General features: G+C 37.0%; 1 protein-coding gene across 3 annotated transcripts in view; it reads left to right on the top strand.

The window, feature by feature from the left end:
• The window catches only part of LAMA2 (laminin subunit alpha 2), a 531,387-nt gene that overhangs the window by 120,941 nt on the left and 397,539 nt on the right, over positions 1–12,907 (top strand). The gene's annotated exons all lie outside the window — the stretch shown is intronic.

Here is a 12,907-nt window from a genome sequence, read left to right as displayed (position 1 = left end):
AATTTATAGTGTAATGCTGTCTTAATGAGATTAACAATATCCCCTGTCAGAAATTTAATAAATATTGTATCGCTTGCCTGGGCCAAGGGACGACAGTGGCATTTGGGTTCATAGTGGCCCCTCTTAGTCCTTATTTTAGACAGAATATCTGCTATGTAGAGTTAAGTATTGGTATTCTACAGGCAAACCCTGATTACAATCCACCGAAGTATGGTGACATCTGGTTTGTTTCTGATGATCATAAAAATACTTAAATTTTCATCTTACTCTATTTGGAAAGACCAAAGTATTTCAAAAATTAATTCCAAAGAGGAACATGTACTACCTTTTTATGATTACGAAAGAAGAAGACCAAACTGACCCAGAAGCCTCTCAGAATCTCATCTTATTTGGAAGCTGGGAAGGACAGAGCTAAACAACAGCAGAAGACAACTTCGAAAGGCACGTGAGCATGAGTTAGGACCAGAATTTGTGCTTTCCATTTTTTTTTCTGAACAACTGGATTCAACATTATTTTTTCCACCTATAATCATTGTTGTGTTTGGACAGATATTAGTTCAAATTGGACTGATTTTCTAGTCCTATAAAACTCCCTGTCTGCATCACGGATCAAGAGCACTGAGTTACTTCCTGCAGTACACAGCTGGGAGTGATTCTCTGCAGCAACAGTCTGTTTTGTCCCGTTTTGGTTTTATACTAATGTGTTTCTACACACCCACATAGCTGAGGATTTCAGCAGACAAGTGTCTCCTTTTCTTCCTTGACACGTCTCAGAACATTTTAAATTGGCGGATTCTCCTTTGTCTTTCAGATTGTTTGCACGCATGAATATTATTTAAAAAATGCTCTACCGACAGAGAAGACTGAAATGGAAAGTTACAAGGATTCAGACAGTTTCCTCTTACACTTTTGAGGGATGATAGGGACTTGGCATGAACATGCAGGAGAAATACTGTGTGCCAAGACCAGCATGACAGAAGGAGAGAGAGAGAGAGAGAGAGAGACAAAAGAGAGGGAGGGAATATATTGTTTAAATGTATTGTATTGATTTTTAAAAATGATTAAAAATTGAATATATTGAAGAAAATTGTTCTATTGACGGATGACTGTTCCATAGCAAGTCTTCAGTACCATCTGTTATCAATTCTATTAACGAGGGTCTTTGCAAGCTGGATGATAGTAATGAGAAACATTGTTTGTAAAATTAAAATGCATGTATTGTGCATACCAATATATAAACATATATCATTATCTGTGACTGTGAATGATGATATTATAATGCTTTAGGCACAGGTAATGAAGACAGATACTCCGCAATATTTATTTAGTTTAATATCTAAACTGATGAAAACAAGAAAATATATTTATAAATTATTTTGCCAGAGTACATCAAAAAGATTTTTTAAAGGTATGAGTTAGATTGTGGTCATTTTTAAAATGATGATTTATAGTTAAAGTTAATTAAAATAAAGAGCACATTAGTAAAACAAAACAAAACTAGAGGGAAACTTTCACTATAGAGGAACCGAATTTTTAAAGTGGTACCATGGCCACTTCTATTGTATAAGCATTTGTGTAAGAAGTTGTGATTGTTGTCACTACTACTGTTCTTTAAATGAAGCATTCTGTACGTATTTATCCACTTTGTCAGATAAAGTTACTCTCTTGATCTTCCTATTTTTCCTATGTAGTTCTCTGTGTGTGTATGTGTGTGTGTGTGTGTGTGTGTGTGAGTCTACATGGGTATGTGTAATTATATGATCTTTTTATCCATCTGGCTATTTAATCCCAAACAACAGAAGTTACCAGTAGTAAAAATGTATTTGAATCATTTGCCAAGGTCAGCCCCAACCTGTGTTTTGCCTAGAGCCACCCTGCCCGAGCTATAAAGCAATCTGAGATGGCTGCTACTTGTGCTGGGCTTGGAGGTTCCCAGGCAAAGCCATGCTGTGAATCTAGGGTAGCTGCTGCTAATGCCGAGGCTGGCACCACTTAGCAAGGAGTATGGTAGTTGGGGGCTAATTGAGGCTGGCCGTTGCTTATTTGATAGGACTTAGGAAGTTGTGAAGCATGAGCCAAGACCAATCATTCATATGGAAAATCACTGTTAATGGTTTGGATAATGTTGAGAATTGTGCAGGATGGAGTCACAGGGGGTCTCCAGGATGGAGCCAATGGTGCTAGCCAGGTTGATGTAATCTCAGATATGGTACCTGCCTTCCAGCTCTGTGGCTCTTTAGGGGGAGGGCTCAGGAAAGGGACAATGGCCGCTACCTACCTTTCTGTCTGGAGAAAGCTATCTCCCAGTTCCTGCCTTGATGCCAGATACTTCAGTTCCTCCCTGTATGTCACTGATGCCTTTCAAGCTGCTATACTGACCTAGGGCTGGAGCTCAGAGGAAGTGAGTCTGAGTAATTCTGTGTGTGGTTTCTTTAAGGGGAACTGTTTGGGACTCCAGAGGTTTCTTCCACCAACTCAATCCCCACTGGTTTTTGTAGCAAAAAGTTATAGAGACTTATCTTTCTGGCATTGAAACCCTGGGCTGGAGGGCCTGGGGTGGGGCTAGGACCCCTCACTCCCAAGATATCCCTCTCAAATTTTATCCAACACACATGGAAGTGGGACCCACCTGTTCCATGTCTCCACCCTTCCTACCAGTTTGGATGGTTGTGGTTTGTTTAGTTCCACAGTCATTGAACTTCCATTCGATTTCTGACGGTTTTGAATGATCGTTGTTCTATAATTTAGTTGTAATTTTCATGTGATTGTGTGAGGAGATGAGCCATGTTTACCTATGCTACCATCTTGACTGGAAGTAGTGACCAATATTTTTGTAGTTTGTCTTCATGAAGCCAGTCAATATGGAGATGTGAAAGGTGGATGATTTGGACTTTTAAAAAACAAGTTGTGATTTACAGGTGGAACTGATTAGTAGGTAGTATGTGGAAGCCAGAAGACTAGTTTCCCTCTCCCAGTGATTCTAGGATCCACTGGGGAAAGCTACAACAGTGCCACTGTCAGAGGAAATTAAGGCTTCGATTTCATTAAAAATATTGAAGTGTGCTTTCTTAAGATGGGGAAATTTATAAATAAAATAATAGGACTTACAAAACTCTGATGGAAGCTGTCCTGTGAGTGTGAATATGGAATGGAAAAGGGAAACTAGATAGCATAAGAGTAAGGATGTATGTTGGAGGAAAAAATGATTTTCATTTAGAGTAGGGAGGGGAGTGAGGCAGGGTGGAAATTTAATATTAAAATTAATTTTGGTTTATTTGGAATTGCAATAATTATGTTTGAAATCTAGCTGTGCCAGTTAGGTTCCGGACATTATTTTATTTATTTGTAATATTGTAACTAGGGTTCCTTGAGCTGAATTATTTTTTGGGCTACCAGAACAATCTTCTTGTTCATCACCTAGAGAAGCATTGCCTAAGTCAGAGGGAATGAGTCTGAATTGTGCCACACAGTAGATGCTTACTCATACATTGGACGCATTTCACTGACTCAGTTGTAGTTCTTCAAAAGACAACATTTATGTATTAAATATGACTCTAAATCCAAGTTGCTCATTTTTATGAAGTCAAAGCTAGAAGAACTGGAAGACTGTACAAGGAAAATAGAACCACCTGCTGATTTCTGGCCTGCAGGTGTTTTGAAGGGACTTTCAGCTGTTTTGCTAATCCAGTAGTTTATTTTGCTTGGTTTTCCTGATTCTGAATGGGATTGCAAGTTTTCTTTTGTAGTATCCAATAATTGCTTTCACATTTGATTTAAGAAATATGAATTTAATATTTTACTGTTACTGATATTGAAAACTTCTAAAAATCCAGAGAATGAGATATATGATATACATATATACACATATATGTACATGCATGTATATACATATATATGGTTACATACACACATATATACTTATATATGTAATATTTCTATAGATTATTTGCCAAGTTTTATTAAGAAAATTTTTCTGCCTACAGAAAGTTGGAATAATCATACATAAACACCTATATTGATCTATAGATTTAAAAATTAACATCTTGCTGTATTTGCTGTATTATACCTCTACCCATTTTGTACACAACTATCCATAAATCTCTCTTAAACTTTGACCTATTGCATACTTCATGACTAAGCAGTTCATCATAAATATCATTAACTAAAGTTCAAAATTTATTTACCTTTTTTTAAGGAAAAAATTTTCTATAGTGAAATGTCCAAGTCTTCACTGGATGTAGCATTTACTCATTCAAAGTAGCATTAAAATTTTAACAAATACATTGAAAATAACACTAAAGTTTTAACAAAGTAACATTAAAATTTTAACACATATATATACACATATATAATAGAGAATATATAATGTGAATATAGAGAATATACATGTACATATGTAACCTGCATTATACAAACTCCTATTAGAATATTAGCATCACTCCAGAAGTTTCCTTTATGTCTGTTCAAAATCAGTATTTACCCCTAAAGTCAACCTTTTTTAATACGTTATTTTCCCAATGGATTAGGCTTACTTGTTCTTAAAGGTCACTTAAATGAGTAGTGGAGTATGTACTCTTTCTCCCTCTTTTTCTGTAGAACTTCTATTTTTTTGGCATCATACCTTTAGGATTCATCTTGTTGTTGCATATATCAGTAGTTTCAGTCATTTTAGTTTGGTATAGTGTTCCATTGTATGAACACACCTTAGGTTCTGTATCAGTTCTTCCACTGATGGAAACATAGGCTCCTTACAGATTTGACTCTGAGAAAAGCTTCTGTGAACATTCTTGTATAGGTCTATTCAGGGACAGGTACTGTTATTTCTATTGGGTAGTAACCTAAGAATGGAATTTGGGGGTTATGAGGTATTTCTACATTGAAATTTATTTTAATTGCCTGATTTCTAAAGTGGTTGTATTGATTTACAAAACTAATAACAATAGAGTGAAGTTCTAGTTGCTCCACAAACTTTTAAACATTTGGTATTGTCAATCTTTTTAATATTATACTCTTAACCTAAAGCAAAATAACCTTGTAAGTATATAAATTTACTGCTATTCATTCACCCTGTATTCCTTTGTTATAATCACCATATATATTAAATGAGCATACATTGACCCCCCCCGAAGCAATGTTATAATTTGTCTTTAAACATTGAAATGTATTTAGATAATTTAGGAGAAAAGTCTACTGATTTATATTCATGGTTACTTACACTTTCTTCTGTTATCTTCAATTTTCTATGAAACTCCTGCAGTGATTTTTCTTCTTTTAAAAAAATTTTCATTGCTGTTCAATTACAGTTGTCCCCATTTTTCTCCTATTACCCTCTCCCTGACTCACCCCCCTCTTCCACATTCAATCCAACCTCATGTTGTCTTTGTCTGTGGGTCTTCTATGCATGTTCCTTGACTTGACCCTTTCCCTTCTTTTCCCCATTAGTCCCCTCCCCTCTCCCCTCTGATCACTGTCAGTTTGTTCTTTATTTCCATGTCTCTGGTTATATTTTGCTTACTTGTCTGTTTTGTTCATTAGGTTCCACTTATAGGTGAGATCATATGGTATTTGTCTTTCTCCACCTGGCTTATTTCATTTAGCATAATGCTCTCCAGTTCCATCCATGTTGTTGTGAGGGTAGGAGTTCCTTCTTTTTTTCTGCTGCATAGTGTTCCATTATGTGAATGTTTCACAGTTTTTTGATCCACTCCTTTGCTGATGGACACTTAGGCTATTTCCATCACTTAGTTATTGTAAATGAGGTTGCTAAGAACATTGGGATGCATAGGTTTTTTTGAATTAATGTTTCAGGATTCTTAGGGTATACTCCCAGCAGTGGAATAGTTGGGTCAAAAGACAGTTCTATTTTTCGTTTTTAAGGAAATTCCATTCTGTTTTCCACAGTGTCTGTACCAGTCTGCATTTCTACCAACAATGTGCTAGGGTTCCCTTTTCTCTACAACCTCACTAGCACTTGTTGTTTGTTAATTCATGATGGCCATTCTGATTGGTATCCAGTGGTATCTCATTGTGGTTTTAATTTGCATCTGTCTGATGGTTATTGATGCTGAGTATCCTTTGATATTTCTCTGGGCCCTCCATATATCCTCCTTGGAAAAGTGTCTGTTCAGGTCCTTTGCCCATTTTTTAATTGGGGTGTTTGTTTTCCTCGAGAGGAGTCATGTTGATGTACTATTTTTCCCTTGCATTTGGCATCTTTTGCAGTTTGTACTCCTCTTCTGAGATTTCCACTTTTTCTTCTTTTATAACCACATTTGGAATTGCCCTTAATAATTGTTGTGAAAACTTCTTTTAAATATTTCTGTGTTTGTTTCAGAATTTGGGTAATGTTGATATTGGTCCCCATTCACTATTTCTCTCCAAAATATGGATGGCATTTCATTGTTTCTTTGTATGTCTAGTATTTTTATATTAAATTCTGGATATTGTGAAAGATACATTGTAGAAATAGGAATTCTTTTACATCCTTCTGAAGAGTAATTATCCATCTTTCATTTTCTTGTTACATCAGTTGGTTAAATTATCTGTACTCAAGCTCCAAACTCTTGTATTTCCTGTGGTATGCAAAAACTGTGATCATTGTTTTAGCACCAACTGGGGTACTTTGAGACTGCCTAGGGCATATGTATATCTGGCATCAGTGAGGAATTTGGGAAGAGTTTATACACCTATTTTCAGGCTCCCTTTCTGTGGGTTTGTTTCTCCCAGTATTGTTTTCACTTCCCAGCAGCTGTGGTTGCTCTGAGTTCTGTCTTCTAGTTCTTCAAGACAGTTAAAAAAGAGACAGTAAAACTTTGGGTTTCTTTCTTTTTAAAAAAATATATTTTATTGATTATACCATTACAGTTGTTCTATTCCCCCCCTTCATTCCCCTCCACCCGCACACTCCCTGCCCCACCATTCTCCCCCGATTAGTTTATGAGCACGTGTCTCAAGTTCTTTAGATTCTATATTTCCCCTACTATTCTTGCCCTCTCCCTATCTATTTTCTACCTACTGTCTATGCTATTTTGTGTACCTTCTCCCCCCTTCTCCTCCTCCCACTCCCCCGTTGCTAAACCTCCATGTGTTCTTCATTTCTATGGATCACTCCTGATCTAGCTGTCCTCTTGGTTTGCTTTTGTTTTAGGTGTGGTTGTTAGTAACTGTGCGTTTGCTGTCCTTTCACTGTTCATCTTTTTCATCTTCTTTTTCTTATATAAGTCCCTTTAGCATTTCATATAATAAGGACTTGGTGATGATAAACTCCTTGAACCTGACCTTATCTGAGAAGCACTTTATCTGTCCTTCCATTCTAAATGAAAGCTTTGCTGGATAAAGCAATCTTGGCTGCAGGTCTTTGGATTTCATGAGTTGGAATACTTCTTTCCAGCCCATTCTTGCCTGTAAGATCTCTTTTGAGAAATCCGCTGACAGTCTGATGGGTACTCCTTTGTAGGTGACTGTCCCCTTATCTCTTGCTGCTTCTAGGATTCTCTCCTTCATTTTAGTCTTGCCTAATGTAATTATGATGTGCCTTGGTGTGTTCCTTCTTGGGTCCAACTTCTTTGGCACTCTCTGATCTTCCTGGACTTCCTGGAAGTCTATTTCCTTTGCCAGACTGGGGAAGTTCTCTTTTATTATTTGTTCAAATACGTTTTCCACTCATGGCTGTTTCTTTCCCCCTTCTGGTACCCCATTGATTTGGGTGTTGGAACATGTAAAGATGTCCTGGAAGTTCCTAAGCCTCTCCTCATTGTTTTGAATTCTCATTTCTTCATTCCTTTCTGGTTGGATGTTTTGTTCTTCCTTCTGGTCCATTCCATTGATTTGAGTCCCAGTTTCCTTCCCATTACTATTGGTTTCCTGTGCATCTCCCTTCATTTCAATTAGTTTAGCCTTCATATGTTCCTCTAATTTGTGACTGTAATCAACCAGTTCTGTGAGCATCCTGATAAACAGTGTCTTGAATTGTGCTTCTGAGAGGCTGGCAATTTCTTGGTCGCTTAGAGTTATCGGCTCTGGGGCTTTGAGTTCTTCTTGAGCCATCTTTTGAACTGTTAGTGCCTGTTAAGTAGCAGGATCGGAGCCCTAGGTGTTCACCAGAGCAGGGCAACTAAGTCGCTGGGTTGTGACGCTGTATGTGGGGGGGGGGGGGCAAAGAGGAGCAATGGTGTCTGCTTCTGCAGCCTCTGGCTGCTGCCGCCGCCGCCGCAGGTGCCACAGGTGCCGCAGCTGCCACCGTCACTGGGGCCCATGCGTTTCGTCCCACTGCATGCGAATGTGCCACCGCTGTCAGCCCTCCACCACTGGGTTCGCTGCTGGGGCCTGCGGGGTCCGTCTCACTGTGTGCAAATGTGCGACTGCGGTCAGTCTGCCCCACACCCTGACTGTGTCCAGGCTGCCTGTGTGCCTAGGTCCAGGGATCTTTCCTGCCCAACCCTGCTCCACTGCTGGCTCCGCCCCTCTTACCATCCTGGTTGAATGGTTCGTTGTTGTTGGACTTCCTTATAATTCAATTTTCTGTTCTTTGACTATGTCTTTGTTCTCCAAACCTTTGTTGTATTCAAACTTGGTTGTGGGAGAAGGCACAGTGTTTCCACCTATGCCTCCATTATTGTTCAATTACAGTTATCTGCATTTACCGCCACCATCTCCCCCATGCCAGCGAAACCCACCTGTCTCCCTGGCTTCCACTCCCGCCCAGTTTTGTCCGTGTGTCCTTTATAGTTGTTCCTGAAAACGCTTCCCTCCATTATCCCCCCTCCCACCTCTTCTCTGATTACTGTCAGATTATTCTTAATTTCAATGTCTCTGCTTATATTTTGCTGCTTTTTTCTTTTGTTGATTACGCTCCAGTTAAAGGGGAGATCATAAGGTGTTTGTCCCTCACCCTCTGGTTTATTGAGTCTCCATTTGAGTTTTAGCCCCTTGCATCGTGCCGTTTATAGTACTTCCGATATCTTCTTTCGTCTAAGCCTCCGCAATCCTCCCGGATTACCTGCTTTGGGGTTAGTCTCCCATGTATTCAGACATCTTGGGTTTTTAAAAATATATTTTGTTCATGTTTTATAGCTGTTATCTGTGAGAGATTTGGTCCAATAGAAGCTAATCCACATTATTAAAAGTAGAACCTTTATATGAAGTTTTAAAAATACTTCTGCCATTTAAATCTAGAATTTGGGATGTTGATCATTGAAATTACAAAAAGTAGTGTGAACATATTATAGTATTTGAGCAAGCATATATAGAATAAAAACATTAGAAATCTAGTAAATTTTCTAAATATTTGTCATATTATAGCAAAATTTTTATTTTTTTGCATTACATAGACTTAGACTTTTCTTAGATCATCTGCTTACTAAATATATATATTACAGAATATAATATATTATCATCTTCATAGTATATATAATTTAATCTTTAGCAGGGATATATAATATACAGAGAATAAATATTATTTATGTTTTGTTCAGATTTTATTTTTTAAGCCACAAATCCAACAATTTATTTACTCTAGCCACTATTCAGAAAAAAAAGTCAATTATAATTGTATGGATGATGATGACTGGCTTTTATGTTATTAACATTACATGACCTCAAGTTGAACAGAGTCTGTTTGGTCAATACTCTATAAAGGTTCAGCAGCTATTTGTAGTTCCTTTACTCTTGCAATGTTTGTATAATCCTAACCAAGTAGCCCATATTGAATATGGCAATAAACATTGCTCTGTTGCTTTTGAATGGGAATAAATAGGGACAGCCTAATAGAGCTAATATCTAATGAAAATGGTCTGTAATCTATAATACAACCTGCTAAAGATTGAATATAAGCTCAGATATTGACTAACTCTTCAAATTAATCTTTAACAACTGATTTGGGGCCTTTCCTGACCAATGTGCTTCATTGATTTTTTTTAAAAAATAAGCAACAAAAGAGCTGCTAAAGTTTTAGTATGCAAGTGTTCTCTGACCACCAACCATGGCAAGGGTTGTGTGTTTGAATTGTGCAAGGATTAATTTTGAGTATGTGATTAATAAGTATAACAAAAACAAGTCAATGGAAAGAACCAAGAACTAACAAATGAAAATGTCAGTAATGTTTTATTTTCTGAGTAAAAAACTCAACAAAGCATCAAAGGGAGGGGGACTGAGTATTTCTTTTATTAAATATATAAATTAATAATCTTTGCCATTGACTGGGTTTTGGCTCCTCTTTGTGCTCAAAGAAAGTAAATCTGAGTTAAAGAGCTGATTTCAAGTCTTACTAATTAGTTATTAATGTTACTAGTTTATAACTTTGTGCATATTGTTTATCTTCTCTGAGCTGTACTTTCTTCATTTGTAAAATGGGACAATAAAACATGTCCAACGGGGTTACTGGGGTTACACCATATTGTTTAATGAATACGAAATAGTTTTTGAATGAATGCTACTTCAATACCTGTAATTCTTTCATAACCATGTCATTTTGCCCATACTTTATCTATTTAATTTTGCGGGGGAATTGGGATGTCACTCAATTTTATATTTGCAAAAACATATATATATACAGTAAGATAATTTTCGCCAGCCATTTCTCTGTTTTAGACCCATTTTGTGATTACTTAGATCTGAGAAAGTATAGGTCTGACCAATTCAAATTAGGTCCCACAGGACTGCCCCAAAGCAGGGCATGGAGATTCTGACCCATACCTACAAAGCAGAACCCAAGGTCAGGGTCAAGGTCAGGACTAGTCAGAGGTGCAGGAGAAGACAAAAATCATAGAGCAAAACTGACAGTGTTTTGGTATACTTTTAGAGATGTTGGCTCCTGCATGAAAGAATGCTTGTGTAAGAAAGTTGGCTTTGTTTGAAGGGGCTAAAAGGGGTTGAACTACCCAAACTGATTCCACAGGGGCAGCAAGAACAAAATTGAAATTGTTTCCAATAACCCTTATATACACGATCAGTTAAAATGAAAAAAAAGATAAATCACCTTTGCATAGCACTGTACTTTTAAAAAACACTCTATATTTCCTCATAATATAAATACTATCGGTTATATGAGCAGCTAATATATTTCCAACCTATAGTTATATTAGCTGACCTCACACCACGTCGACAGAATGTTCCATGGAGTTGGGTTTAGAGCATAAAGGTGATGTGGGGGCCTAGGAGAAGCAAATTTGTCAGAAAGAATGAGTTTTATATTGACTTCTGTTAAATAAGAAAAAAGTTCTGAACTCCGGACAAAGAAAGGAAAATTGGAAATTTCAAAAAAAAAATAAGGTGGTGAAAAGCATAAGGCAAGAGGGCTGTGGGGTTGGTGGGGCCTGGATTGGAACAGCAGCGTCATAGGGATTCTAGACATGTGACAATGTGAGGGTAGAGGGTATAGAGAGAAGATTCTTTGGAGAAGGCTTTTGGGGATTCTGAGAGACTGAGATGAGAACTGAGGTGTCGCCTAGTCATATAAATTCGCTTACCTATCTGGACATTTTGAAAGTGATTACAATAGGGACTCTAATCATTAAAATTATTTTTTATTTTCTGTACTTTTGCATATTTCAATGAAATTCTAAGCTTAAACAGGACCCCACATTGGTACTAGATTTATGTAGGTTTCATATGGCACTTGTAGAAACCATGCAGTATAACGGTTAAGAGGATAAACTATGGAGCCAGATTGCTTGGGCTTAAATCATAGCTCTGGTGCTTGCCGGTTGTCTTCTTGGGCAAATTGTGAGCATTTTAATAAAATAGGGGTAATAACAGTGTGTAGCTCATACAGGTGTTATGTGTAGCAAGTTAGTCCACACAGACATAGAGTGTTAGTCCCTGACGGAATGGTGCCTGGCACATTATAAACATTCATTAATGCTATATATTGTTGTTGTTATTCAGAAGGTGCAGAAGAACATTTGTGAGGCCAGAATTTAAAATTAATTTATTTTAGAAATATTTTGAGTACTTGCTTTGTACCCAGCATGTGCTGAGATTTGAAGATAAGACAGACGTGAACTCAAAACTCTAGGGATCTCAGCAGAACATCAGGACGTAAGACTTAGACAGGAAAGGGTGTTTGGTTAGAGGTTGAGTTAATGTGGACCTACTTGGCATCTGTATAGAACAGAAACCTCCTAGATAGTTAGCATGCCTCACATAACTTCAGTCAAATTATCTGTGATCTCAAATACTCCAAGATGAGTTTTCAGTTAAAGAATTATTTGTGCTGAGTGATTTTACTTATATTATCATTGAAAAGAGGTCAATCAAATGCAAATACTAGACATGTATGAAGCAGAATTGAGTTAGTCACAGAAAGTAAAGAGCCTGAGTTAACTTCTCATGGAATGAAAGGCCTCCCAGCCCTGCACTGAAATAAGCCTCTAAGATTGTTTCTAAGGAAGGCAGTACATTTTTATCTAACAAATAATTTGTGGTATATGATATGGATTACTATGATGTATAATACAGCTGTGTAGCAGAGAAGGTAGTAAAGAATGGTTTTCCAAAATTTCTAGCATTTACAATTTTCTCCGGTCTGGATATAAAGGAGTTACAATAACCCTTTACATTAAATTATAATTGGAGCCGTAAAATGACCATGAAAAACATAGATGCATAGTTGTACAAAATATTTGCATATGATGCTAATTTACTCTAGATGTAGTGATTTTCAACCTTTTGCATCTCATGGGACACATAAACTAATTACTAAAATTCTGCAGCACATGAAAAATATATTACATTTTTCATTGATCTGACAAAAATAGGTATAATTTTGATTGATTTAAAAGAATAATAGAAATTACCTCTCTTCTTGCTCAAAAGTGACTTTAAAAAAATCAGGTCTTTATAATCATATACAAGAATTTCTGGCACCAAGAATTAACCAATCAAATGCAATCTTATTATGTGACACGGC

Source organism: Sturnira hondurensis, unplaced genomic scaffold, assembly GCF_014824575.4.
Source record: "Sturnira hondurensis isolate 20B ecotype Veracruz unplaced genomic scaffold, ASM1482457v3 Scaffold0004474, whole genome shotgun sequence".
Taxonomy (NCBI): Eukaryota; Metazoa; Chordata; class Mammalia; order Chiroptera; family Phyllostomidae; genus Sturnira; species Sturnira hondurensis.
This window is presented reverse-complemented; position numbering and strand designations above follow the sequence as displayed.